General features: G+C 36.5%; 1 protein-coding gene across 3 annotated transcripts in view; it reads left to right on the top strand.

The window, feature by feature from the left end:
- Positions 1 to 11053, top strand: part of rbm19 (RNA binding motif protein 19) — a 239328-nt gene extending 228275 nt beyond the window's left edge. For 2 of the 3 annotated variants that reach the window (XR_007249971.2, XM_048556299.2), the window contains one exon: positions 7195 to 8674. The gene's annotated coding sequence lies outside the window, so the exon portion shown is untranslated. Of the gene's footprint in view, positions 1 to 7194; positions 8675 to 11025 lie in introns of those variants that run through there. The other variant, XM_059655088.1, reaches the window with a different exon arrangement.
- Positions 11054 to 13511: the final 2458 nt, after the last annotated feature.

Raw genomic sequence — 13511 nt, 5'->3', positions numbered from 1 at the left:
GGAGTTCCGGTTGGAATGCCATGCTTCTAGGAATTCTCGTGCGTGTCTCTGTTTGGCTTGTCCTAGGATGGATGTGTTGTCCCAATCAAAGTGGTGTCCTTCCTCTCTGTATGTAAGGATACAAGTGATAGTGGGTCATGTCGTTTTGTGGCTAGTTGATGTTCGTGTATTCTGGTGGCTAGCTTTCTGCCAGTTTGTCCAATGTAGTGTTTGTCACAGTTCTTGCAAGGTATTTTGTAGATGATGTTCGTTTTGTTTGTTGTCTCTATAGGGTCTTTTAAGTTCATTGGCTACTGTTTTAGTGTGTTGGTGGGTTTGTGTGCTACCCTGATGCCAAAAGGTCTGAGTAGTCTGGCAGTCATTTCGGAAATGTCTTTGATGTAGGGGAGAGTGGTTATGGTTTCTGAGCCCGTTTTGTCTGTTTGTTTGGGTTTGTTGCTGAGAAATCGGCGGACTGTGTTCATAGGGTACCCATTCTTTTTGCATATGCTGTATAGGTACCTATGCCGCTATTTGCCACCTCAGCCCTCAATGCTGCTCCAGTCCTGCCCTTTCTGATCCTTTCTGCTCTTTATTGTAATGATGTTAGTCTCACCCAAACCTGGTACATCCTTTCTCCAGCTTCTTCCTGGTGCCCTTACTCAAGCTAAATTAACTTAAATGTTCATTCTTTCCAGAAAATAGAGTTAGTGCCATGTACTTTGAATAGACATTAATTAGTTTGAGTGGTGTTGTTTATGAGCAGTTTTATTTGGAGCAGCTTTGATGTTTAAACTGACCAGATTCTTACAGACCACTGCCTCAGCCATTTTGTTGAAAATAAACTAGATCAGTCCACAGTCTACCAGAAGATGCTTATACTAGCCTAGAAAATAAGAGCAAGAGTAGGCTGTTAGGCCCTTTAAGCCTGCTACCCATTCAATATGGTCATGATGGATCCACTATCACAATGCCATACTGCTGTGCTCTCCCCATGCCAATTGACGCTTTTAGCCTCTCGAAATCTACCTAGTTCTTTTTTAAATGTGTTCAGTGACTGCATCTCCATTGTGGTAAAAAGTTGCACAGCTTGATCTTCTGAATGAAGAAGTATTTCCTCATCTCAGTGCTAAATTGTTTACCCATACCTTGACACCATAACCCATCGATCTCGGCCCCAGCCAGCTGAATTAGCATCATCCTTGCAGTCTGCCCAACCCTGTCAGAATTTTATATGTTTCAGTGAGATCCCCACTCATTCTTCTAAACTCCAATTAGTGCATCTTAGTCAACCTAATCTTTCCTCATATAACAAAACTTCCACATGAGGAATCAACCTGGCGAACCTTTGTTAAACTCCATTTATGGCAAGCCTACCTTTTCTACAGTACTGCAGTCAATACTGTAGTCATGGTCTCACTAAGGTCTCTTTAACTGCAGCAAGACTTCCTATACTCAAGTCCAATTATAGTGAAAGCCATCATATCATTTTAAATGAAAGCATTGCAGATATGGATTTCTCAAATAACAAAAAACAGAAGCTGCCAGAGAAACTCAGCAGTTTGGCAATATCTGTAGAGAGAGAAACAGTGTTAATGTTTTGAATTGTTCTTCCCCAGAACAATTTGCCTTCTTAACTGCTTGCATCACCTGCATCCTTGCCTTCAGTGAAGGGTGTACTGGAACACCATATCAGCATTTCCCATTCTATCACCATTGAAATAATATTCTCCCATTCTGCATTTCCTATCAAATTTGACAACTTTATACTTACCTGAATTGTAGTGCATTTGCCATATATTTACCCTCTCACTCAACTTGTCTAAATTGCCACGAAGCCTCTTTACTTCCTCCTCGTCGGACTCAATTTCTTGTTGTTTTGTGTCATCAGCAAACATGGAAAATTATGTTTAATTCCCTCATCCAAAAAGTGAAAATTAACTATTAGTAGCTGGACCTGAAGCACTTATCCTGCTGGTAATTAGCCACCACGCCCATTTCAAAAGAAAATAATCTGTTCCTGCTCTGTTTTCTTTTTGTTAACCAGTTCTGAATCCATGCTTGTATTTTTTTTATTCATATGTCAGATGGTAGCATCACTGACTGACCATCATTTATTACCTGTCCCTAGTTGCCCTTGAGAAAGTGTTGATGAGCTGCCTTCCTAAATCACTGCAGTCTACCTGCTGTGGATTGACCCACAACATCATTAGGGAGGGAATTCCAAGATTTTGACCCAGTAACAGTAAAGGAATGGTGATACATTTGATCTGATTTTTTTGTTGTCACAGACACCTGAGTACAGTGAAAAGTTTTGTTTTGCAAGCAGTATGGCAGATCATAACATACAAGCACATACAGATCAGACATACAGATACAGATGTTTAGGCAGAATGAAGCATACAAGGTTATGGCTGCAAAGGATGTACATAAAAACAATATCAGCAGTAGATTTGAAATGAGAAAAATCCATTCAGCAGACTAACAACGGCAGAGAAGGAACTGTTCTTGAACCTATTGGTATGTATGTTTAAGCTTATGTATCTTCTGCCTGACATTTCCAAGTCAGGATGGCAAGTGGCCTGGAGGGAAACTTGCACATGGTGGTGTCCCTGTGTATCTGCTGCCCTTGTCCTTCTGGATGCATGTTACTGTGTGTTTGAAAGGTGAAATTTGAGAATCTTTTGTGATTTACCCCCCAATCCCACATGCTTTACTATTGCACAAAAAAAAGTTGTGTGGAATTTTATCAAAAAGAATTCTGAAAATCCAAATACACCACAAGTACTTATTCTTGTTTCATCTATTCTGACAGTTACATCTTCAGAAAATTCTAATAGGTTTGTCAAACATAACTTCCCTTTAGCAAATCTGTGTTGACTATGTGTAATCACTTAATATTTTCTATGTGTCCTGTTATTGTAGCCTTTACAATAGATCCTGGCATTTTAACTACTACTGGTGTTAGACTAACCGCTCTCTAATTCCCCATTTTCTTTCTCCCATTTTTAAATAGTAGGGCCACATTTGCCACTTTCAATCTGCCAGGATTGGTCCAGAATCAACAGAATTGTGGGAAATGACAACCACATGCAGCATTTTCATGGCCACCTCCTTTAGTACTGGGAAAGGCACTGGGCATTTATCAGTTTTCAGTCCCATTAATTTCTCCATCACTATTTATACTAGTACTAATTTTCTTCAATTTCTCATTCTCATTCGACCCTTGCTTCTTGAACATTTCTGGAAAGTAGTTTATGTTGTTGTCTGTGAAGACAGGCCTGTAGTATTGTTGAATAGCTCTGGCATTTCCTTGTTCTCCATTATCTACTTTCCAATTTTAAGCTGTAAAAGTATAATATTTGTCTTCAATAGTCTTTTTCTTTTTGCATACTTAAAGAAACTTTCACAGTCTTCTCTTCCTTACAGTTTTACTCTCATACTCCATTTTTCCTCATTCCTGTTTTGGTTTTCCTTTACTGAATTCTACAGCCTCCTAATCCTTAGGCTTTCCACGTTTTCTTGCAACTTTATATGATGTGTATTTGTATTCGGTACTGTACTTAATTTCTTTTGTTAGCCATAGTTGGACTACTACTCCTGCTGTATTTTTGCACCAGTAAGGAATATATAACTGTTGCAATGCATGCATTCATTCCTAAAATATTAGCCATTACGTGTTATCATTATGCCTTTAAATGAAATTACCTGATCTATGGCAGTCAATTTAAGCCTCATTCCTTTGTAGCTTCCTTGCTTCAGATCGAACTACTTTCTATCCAAATGAAGCATTCCATCATTTTAAAGTCACTCTTTCTTAAAGGATATCATACCAAATGTTTTAAATAGCCCCTTCTCATTGCAAACTACTAAATCTAGGATAGCTTATACTCTAGTTGATTCCTTACCAATCTAAATAAAACCCACATATACTCCAGGAACACTTTCACCATCATATTATTTGCACACATGGTTTGTCCAGTATATGTGTAGATAAAGTCACCCATGGTTACCATCGTGCTCTTGACACATGCATCTCTAATTCCCTATTTCTTGCTATCCTCTACCATGCCAGTACTGTTTGGAAGCCTGTTAGCAGCATCCACTAATATTTTCTGTCACTTGTTGCTTCACTTAACTCAGACTGATTCTACATCAAGAGTTTCCTTTCTGACTATTACACTGACTTCATCCTATACAAACAATGGTACTCTACTTCCCTTTCCTTTTTGTCTATTCTTTCTAAATATTAAATATTCTTGGATTTTCAGTTTCGCAACTCTGGTCACCTTGCAGCCATGTCTTGTAGTCATATCATGCTACTTAACAGCTATTTGTAGTATTTGTTAACTTGTTGCAAATCATCCATGCATTCATATGGAGTGTCTTTAGATTTGACTTTTCAGTGCTTTTTTTTTCCACAGTTTCCTTTGTACTGCGGCCCTGTTTGCTGCTATCCTTTGTTTCCTCTGCCCTCCACTTTTGGTTTCTACTTTTCTATCTTTTGTTTCTTACTTTGTTTCCCTTTGTGCCTCACTGCTGAGGTTCCTATCCTCTTGTGAATCTCATTTAAACTCTCTTACTCCCTCCCCATCACAATCCTAATTGTTAGAAGTTTGTTTAGGTTCTTTCTAACTTCTCCAGGCCAGATGGGAAATAACTAGCAAATCTCACTCTCTTTTTGATATATTGTTATGGATTAGTAATGTTTTCTATCCTTTTTCACATTTTCAAGAATTTTGAAACGATCATGTAGGAGTTCTTTATTTCTGATTTTAAATTAATTTACCAAAGTAAAATTGCAGAATAGTATATTTTCTTTTACAGTTTTAATTCTTAGATTAATCTTTAGCCCACAAAAAATGGTCAAAATTGAATACACAATAATTTTGCACAGGACGGAGCAGATCAACAGTACAAATAAAGGTTACATTTGAATATACCATATCCATATTGAGGAGCATTTGTTAACATTAGTGAACATAAACAAACCTCCTGTATGCATTATCACCAAAAATGCAACAAATCAGAGTTCCAAACAAAAACAGATATCCAGTGAAAACAATATTATATTTTGCACTCAAACTTGAACCAGTCAAATCTCATTTATTGCTAGTGAGAAGTTTTACCACTATCGATTGCAAAAAAAAATGAAAATGACTTTCATATCTATTCCAGCGGCATTTTTTTTTGTTTTTGGAACGGTAAGTGAACTATCAGTGACTCTGCTTGTTATCCGTTAAAATCATAGAAAATCACAATCATATTGTTTGATTGAGTAACCTTCAAAAGGTTGAAAGAAGACCAAATCACAGCAGAAATGTCATATAGCAATCATCAACACAAATATTCCAAAAATGTGGAATAAAATCTGAAAATGTTTTTATTAGCTTGTTACATAACAACCCTGACTGTTTAGTAAACTTAACATGTAAATAATATATCTTCCCTTGTTGTAATCGGTCTCAAAAGAGGAAATGTAAAACACATGCAGTAAATACAATAAAGAGTATGAAAATAATTTGCAAAATAAATGCAAAACTTTATTTTGGAACTTGTTGCCTATTTCTAAATTTTCAAATTTCCATGTATTACCAACTTGAAAGGTTGTTGTAGCCCTGTCAGAAACCAATTTACTAGATGCAAATTTATCTCATTCTTTCTGTATCAGTATCTTTAAAGCCCTATTTAATTGTTCAATCTGAATAATGTCTATTAAAAGCCTCATTCAGACTTCCTTTCCCAATCCATTATTATTGCAGAACAAATTGAATCCTAAAAAAAAGCAAATTTTCTTACTTTATTCCTCAAGGCAGTAACGTACCGGATTGCAGTATGCATGAATACTGTTTAAATGTTAAATACATAAATCCTGCTTTCCTAAAACTACTCGTGTTGCAGACTTTCATGGTACTTTTAGCAATGAAAGTAATTCTAAAATAGTGATCGTAAATCCTAATGTTAAAAATTAGACTTTGGAAAAATACTGTTGCCTCGCTGATTGCTTTGTTGTCCAATATCAGAGTGATAATGGGTGGATTAAACCATGTCTGTGTATATGTTAATAATTGTTAGTGTCATAATAGCATCAGACCCAACTTATTGACCTTTATTAATAGCATTGGATTCATTGTCAGCCAATGCATGCTTTGTGATGCATTTTCTTGGAAGAAACACTTTGCCCTGAGGCACTGTTATCATCGGGAAATGGAAGGAAAGGCTCGACTATTATAGCAGTCATTCGAAAATGATAGAGCTTTAAGTAAAGCCATCCCATCTTTTAACTGTTTCACTGGTCCGAATCTATATTGAGCTTTGAACCACTGGCATCCTCGTTAGTATTAAGCTTCATATCACTTTATAATGGCATCTTCATTATTTGTTCACATCTATTATCTAAAGTATTATAATTCTGTGAAAACTCCAAATTAAAACAATCATCAGCATTCATGAATAGCTTTGTAATAACTTGAATGAATGCAAATGTTCAAACTTTTACATTATGATTGGCTGGTGACAGTAGTAAAGCAGCGAGTTGTTTGTGGAACAGCCCAGACTACTAAAGTTGCAGTGACTAACATAAGTGTACAGTGAAATAATTAACAGTAATTTTCTGGCCCTCTGAGCTATAGTTTCAGATCACTTGCAAAAGGGACTTTCTGATTGCTGTTATATGGTCAAGTCTCTGGATTATGCCAAGCTGTTATTTCTCCTAGTAACCTCACGACATTATTTCAGTGCATGTGTCTAAAAAGTTAATATATTTACAGAAAACTGTATATTCTTTATCATTCATTTTTAAAACATTTTCTAATAAAGGGGATGACGAATCAGCTCTAGAAAGCTAAAAATCTTGTCTCTTTATGAATTTCCAGTCTTTTTTTGATCAGTTAAAATACACCTGTCATTTCTTCTCAATAAAAAGCACATTTTAACAGATCAAAAATGAATGGGGAAAGGCAAACTGGAAGAAAAGATTCCTTTCTCCTACATATCCAACTTTATGTATGAGATTGAGCTGTATATTAGATTAAATGTTCATGTTAATCTTTAAAGAAAAATTAGCAGCCTTGGATTTTGTACTGTTTTTATTGATGTAACTGAATAGCCAATGATAGTCAAAATTCTTACAGGTATGAATTTTATTTTTGGCGTTGATTCAGTATTCTGTGTTTTCCGCAGTTTTAATTCCAGTAATGTTTCTCTTTTGTAAAGGCAAACTGTGAAATGGTTACAGGCAGCTATCAAAACTAAAGACCTATATGAACAAGAACCTGAGAGAAGAAATAAGGCCTTGGTCCCATCAGCAAGTTGGAAGAAGTCAAATGACCGTGTGTTTTGAACTGAAATGGCTGCATTGTGAGGATTCTTAACTGCAAACAGTACAACCTGCACAAACTCTGATAGATATCAGTGCCTGTTTGCAGTCCAGTCATAAATCATGATGCATGAATGGCATGCTCTACAACCTATTGAGCAACGTTTGTGAAAAGTAGCAGTAGTGTAATCGATTTTTGAACTCCCATCTCAAACACATGATGAAAAACCGTTGTGCCAACTGGTTATGTATTCATGGAATACTAAATAAACTTTATGAGGTAATTTGAAGCCTGACACATAGTGACTGGAAGATGAAAACTAATAGCTGAAGAAATCTTCCATGCACATGAATATTGTGCAGTTGTATTGATCCTGCTATTGGAGAGAGAGAGAATACAGTAACTTCTCTACATCAGTCATAAGTATGAGAATGTGGATAGTCAGTTCTTTATTGTTGGTTTTCAAGATTAGTAGCAAAGAGTTTTACTGAATTTCTATCTTTGAACTTAAAACATGCAATTTGATAGCAAACTGTTCCTAATGAACCATTGCTTTTGGTATGCTTAAGCTAGTAAAACGCTTCGTCCTGTGTTTATGAAATCTTCATCATATCTAATAGCATTTTCTTAAAAGTTGGATATTTTTACATAATGCAATAAAAGATTCACACTGTATAGTATTACATGTTGCATTTAGTAGTGAAATATTTGGCACATCATGCATTTAAACATGTGGCATGTTTGGGCGTAGCAGAATGGAAAATTTAGATAGATGATGAGTATATCCTTGTGGCCCTGATGTGAATTTTGAAAATGAGTTTCATATGGAATATCACATTTTCCGTAATATGCTTTCTTGGAAAACATATTATGGAAAATGTAACATTCCGTATGAAACTCATTTTTCTTGAAAAGCCTAATTATTTGGTGCTTATGTAAGTCTCTGAAAACATTGGTTTCAAGGGATGTAGTACCACAGGCATTAAGGAGCAATTACACCTGTATGTTGCATGTGTGTACATGCATAATGGGTGCTGAAATCTGAGTTCAAGTTTGAAGTATGTGTTTCCTTTATTGCATACATGTGAATGTGCATAGCAACTCACTAAAATTTCACGTCGAAGTGTTGAAATTTTCCAGTCTTCCGCAGTTTAGCTTTAAAGCAGTAGCCAACTGAATTGCCAAAGATGAGCTTAAAAGTGGATCTATTGTCATTTAATATTATAGCACTTTAAGCATTTTTGCCCCTCAGTTTATGCCAAATTTATGTTACTATTAGTGCTGTCTATGCGCTGTTCCATTTCCAGTACATAATCATATATTAGGTAATTTTTATTGTCAATGTACAGCCTAATATTGAAATAGAGTCCAACATAATTTTTACAATTCTGTGAAAATTTGAATATTGAACTTCTTAAACAGTATTTAATAGTGTATATGACTTTAAAAATTTCACAAATAATATCATAAATTAACTTGTGAAAATAAAATGTACCGTCACCAAATTCAGAGCTCATTTGCTTTCATACTCTTATATTTTCAAATTAGTGTTTTGTGACCCTGTGTTTTATTGTTGTTATACCATTTTAAGTGGTACACTGATATGCATTAGTAATTTCAAATGCATTCACACTGAAAGCCTATTTTCAAGCTTGACTCCAATTAGCATTAGAGAAATTTCCCTCTCTGTAACACCTGTCAAGTTAAAGTAAAGAAAAACAACAAAGAATTACAGATACTGGAAATCAGAAGCAAAAACAGAAATTGCTGTAAGATATCAGCAGGTTTGTCACATCTGTAGAGAGAAAGCAGAGTTAACCTTTTGGGTCCCGTGACTTCCCTTCAGAATGCTTTTTCAATTAGAGTTTTTTTTTTCTCTAAATTTCGCATTGTTCCTGGTTTATCTTGGCAATACTTGTGTTTAACAGTACCTGAAATGTCTACATAGGTGCTGTAGTTTTATATCTTGGATGTATTGCACACTCTGTGTCTACAAATGCTCTTTAATACAGCATACGTTATAGTCACATTTTAATGAAAACACTTTAATGATAGCATGTCGCACAGAAATTCCCTATTGTCATCATTTGTTCTAGGAGAAATGTATTTAAAAAGCTGTAAATGTTCTATGTTACAGTTGGTTGTTCCATCAAGTTACTCAAAATTCACGACATGAACAATGTCGCCTTTAGTTCTTAAAGATCTTACTTTGTTCAATTCATCCCTTAGCTCCTTCAAAATAATTGTTACTTAGCATCCCACCTTCAATTTTCCAAGACCTGTACCAAAGCCTCATTGCAATTTGCTCCTCAGGTCACCCACGCATTCTTTCTTCGGTTTTGTTCGAGACAAGTGTTCGCATTCAACGATTTCAATCTTTATGTCAGATTACCCCTTTCTCTGAAATTCTCTTGTCTTCATTAAACTACTCTCACCATAAACTCCCCTACCATATTCCTGACTACTTCTGCATCTTTTCTTGAAAACAAGCTCTCTCTTTATCACTATATAATCATGATTTTAAACTCTCAACTGCTAATTTGTTGGCCTCCTTTTGCTGTAGTACCTCAGCAGTTATTGCTATGCTCAAGCATTCCATGACCCCTATTTTCTCTGTTCCCCTTTGCTCACCTTGTCAAAAGTTGTTTTCTCCAGCTTTTAGATGGTCAACACAGCCACAATTTTTCCTTCCTTCTCTGTTTTCTTCTCTTAAATGCTGTTCTGCAGATAATCACTTTTACTTGTTGTGGTTGGTTCGCTCACTGAGTTGGTTCGTTAGTTTGCGGATGTTTCATTACCCTGCCGAGTAACATATATACACACCACTGCAAACAAAAATTGGAAATGAACTAACCAACTCCAACAGACCCCAGAGTTTAAATAATAAGCGGGAAAACACAACAAAAATTCATCGGAGGCTGTGCTGATGATGTTTCCCAGCAGGGTAATGAAACGTCTGCCAACCAACGAACCAGCTCGGCAAGCGAACCAACCACAGCATCAATAAGCCATGCTACAGATCCACTCAAGAACCTTACTGTTTTGTTTCTTCCTTCATTCAGGATCTGTGCAGGTGCTTCTTGCACACACACTGCTTTTATCTACAGTGTCCCATTTCTCATGCACGCATTTGCACTTCCGCAGGTGCCTAATATTTTGGCAAACATGCCAAGTTCCATTTTCTTTTCTCTAGTTAGTCTTCACCATTTTTCTTCATTCATTAGCTTACTTCTAGATGCAAGTACTGTATAACCTGGGACAAAATACTGAATCTACAAATTCAAGAATTATGCAATTTGCAGTTAGTATGTTGTATTCAGCCACAAAATCTATTAACAGAATACAGTGGCAGTTCAAGTGAGATCTCAATCAGTAAACTTCATTATCATTTATAACTAAATTACTCAAATTTATAATTTAGCCATTCTCTAAATGTTCTAACTGGACAAGTGATCTCCTGTGGTACTTTTCTTTAAGAATTGCTTATTATGAAATTTAAAAACAGCTCATTTACATGAATTATCTTTGTATCACTTCCTGTGACCTTCTGTTTGTCTTCCTTTTCTTTGGTTGTCACATGCTTTGCTCCCTGTAGCAATTCTTTGCATTTGTTTCAAGTCACCTCAGTTTTGCATTCATAACAGTCTTTGTATGGTTCTCATGCATGTTCCTTTACCAGTGCAATGACTTTATGTTTCTTTCTTATCTGAACACTACGTGCAACAAGCTGACACCAACCTGTACTGGATCAGCAGGAAAGAAGTTATCTAGGACCTCTAGAAATGTACAGGTAAGGGTCAGTTTCAGGGCTGCATCTAATTAGCATATGACATGTGCCAAATATTTAAACTATAACTTACATTTTGTTTAAAAAAAATCAATATATCAAAACATTTTGTAATTCAAAATGCAAGTTTCACTCTACATTTTGGAGTGAAATGATTTATTGTGCCAATGATAAATACCATAGAATATTAAATACAGTTTTGAAACATTTAATTGACAATGACAGACATATATCACATTATGATTTGTATGGCAAGCGAAACATCTTTTTGGCTTGTCAGCAGTACCCTGTTGGTGGAGAGAATTAATGCAAAGCAGAATTGTGAGACATCTAACTTCACCTGTTGTTTAAATGTTTGAGGCACTTTTACTCTTGCAAGGTGAACTGACTGGGCACCATTCAGGGCCTAAAATAATGGCCTTGGTCACTTTGAATATTATTGCTAGTAGATACCAGACATGTTGGCTTTATATACCAGAAAGTCATGGACCATATCAAATACTATTTCCCTTTTACTGTGCATGGCAGGCAGCTAACTGATCATACTCAACCAGTCCATACATGCAAGTTTCAGAATGCCATGAATCTAACGTTGGATGTGATTATGTTTTTGGACAACATTTAATAAGTGATCTTGACTGTGCTAAGAATTACATTGGAAGCTCATTACATTGGAATTGATGGCAAGAGTTACCACAGCAAGCCAATTAAAAATTTTCAGTTAGGCCTAAAGTATGAAACTTTGTGCATGCTACAAACTTCATGTATTAACCGATAGGACCCTGTCCCATGCAGGCAAGAGAAATTTGACCACATTTTTCAATCCCTTCTGCATTTCCCCTGACCAGAGCTTACCTGCCTAGTCTGAGATTTCTTTTTACAGCTGACTAAAATAGCCAGTAAACATGTCCTGCTGTGTCACCACATCACCACGGTGTAACCAAGCATCACTGCCTTGTCATGTTATATAAATTGGTGTTCCCTTTCCAAGTTTGTTTTTCTTGTAAGTAAGTCCTGATGAGTTAAAGATGAACAGTTTTAACTTTGTGTCCTATAAGAGAGAGTAAAACCAAAGCAAATGGAATTGGCATTCTTGTACATCTGTCACTGAAAGCGAGCATGTACGTTCAACAAACAGTTAGGAATGCAAAAGTTCTTACTGTCAAGCAATGTTATCATTTTTAATGAATACTAACAATTTCTATATTCCGATGTTATTCAAGGTAAGAGGTCAGTTGAGTTGAATGTAGAACGCACATCAAACTCACATAGCTTGTATTGTGTGTATCTGTAGTCTGCGGTTAGTTTCACAGCTGAGAGATATTCCACATTAACCATTGCTCTTAAGTTTTCCTTCCATTCACTTAACAATTACTAGCATTATGTTATAATCAGGTAAATGGATTACTTACAAAAGCTTGAACAGGATGAAGTGGTTTAATAGTCATGTAAATATATGCATATTCCACATTGTGCAATAGTTTACTTTGAGCAGTTAATGTCTAATGTTAATGACAGGATTGTGTATTTGTATGCAACATATGCAAATGTTTTATAGAGAAAATCTAAATTTCAATTCTATCTGAAATAAATCTCTTTAGAACATAGAACATAGAACAGTACAGCACAGAACAGGCCCTTCAGCCCACAATGTTGTGCCGACCATTGATCCTCATGTATGCACCCTCAAATTTCTGTGACCATATACATATCCAGCAGTCTCTTAAATGACCCCAATGACCTTGCTTCCACAACTGCTGCTGGCAACGCATTCCATGCTCTCACAACTCTCTGCGTAAAGAACCTGCCTCTGACATCCCCTCTATACTTTCCACCAACCAGCTTAAAACTATGACCCCTCGTGCTAGCCATTTCTGCCCTGGGAAATAGTCTCTGGCTATCAACTCTATCTATGCCTCTCATTATCTTGTATACCTCAATTAGGTCCCCTCTCCTCCTCCTTTTCTCCAATGAAAAGAGACCGAGCTCAGTCAACCTCTCTTCATAAGATAAGCCCTCCAGTCCAGGCAACATCCTGGTAAACCTCCTCTGAACCCTCTCCAAAGCATCCACATCTTTCCTATAATAGGGGCCCAGAACTGGACGCAGTATTCCAAGTGCGGTCTAACCAAAGTTTTATAGAGCTGCAACAAGATCTCACGACTCTTAAACTCAATCCCCCTGTTAATGAAAGCCAAAACACCATATGCTTTCTTAACAACCCTGTCCACTTGGGTGGCCATTTTAAGGGATCTATGTATCTGCACACCAAGATCCCTCTGTTCCTCCACGCTGCCAAGAATCCTATCCTTAATCCTGTACTCAGCTTTCAAATTCGACCTTCCAAAATGCATCACCTCGCATTTATCCAGGTTGAACTCCATCTGCCACCTCTCAGCCCATCTCTGCATCCTGTCAATGTCCCG

This window comes from Stegostoma tigrinum, chromosome 26 (genome assembly GCF_030684315.1).
Source record: "Stegostoma tigrinum isolate sSteTig4 chromosome 26, sSteTig4.hap1, whole genome shotgun sequence".
Lineage (NCBI taxonomy): Eukaryota > Metazoa > Chordata > Chondrichthyes > Orectolobiformes > Stegostomatidae > Stegostoma > Stegostoma tigrinum.
The sequence above is the reverse complement of the archived record's forward strand: the minus strand, read 5'-3'. Positions and strand labels throughout refer to the sequence as shown.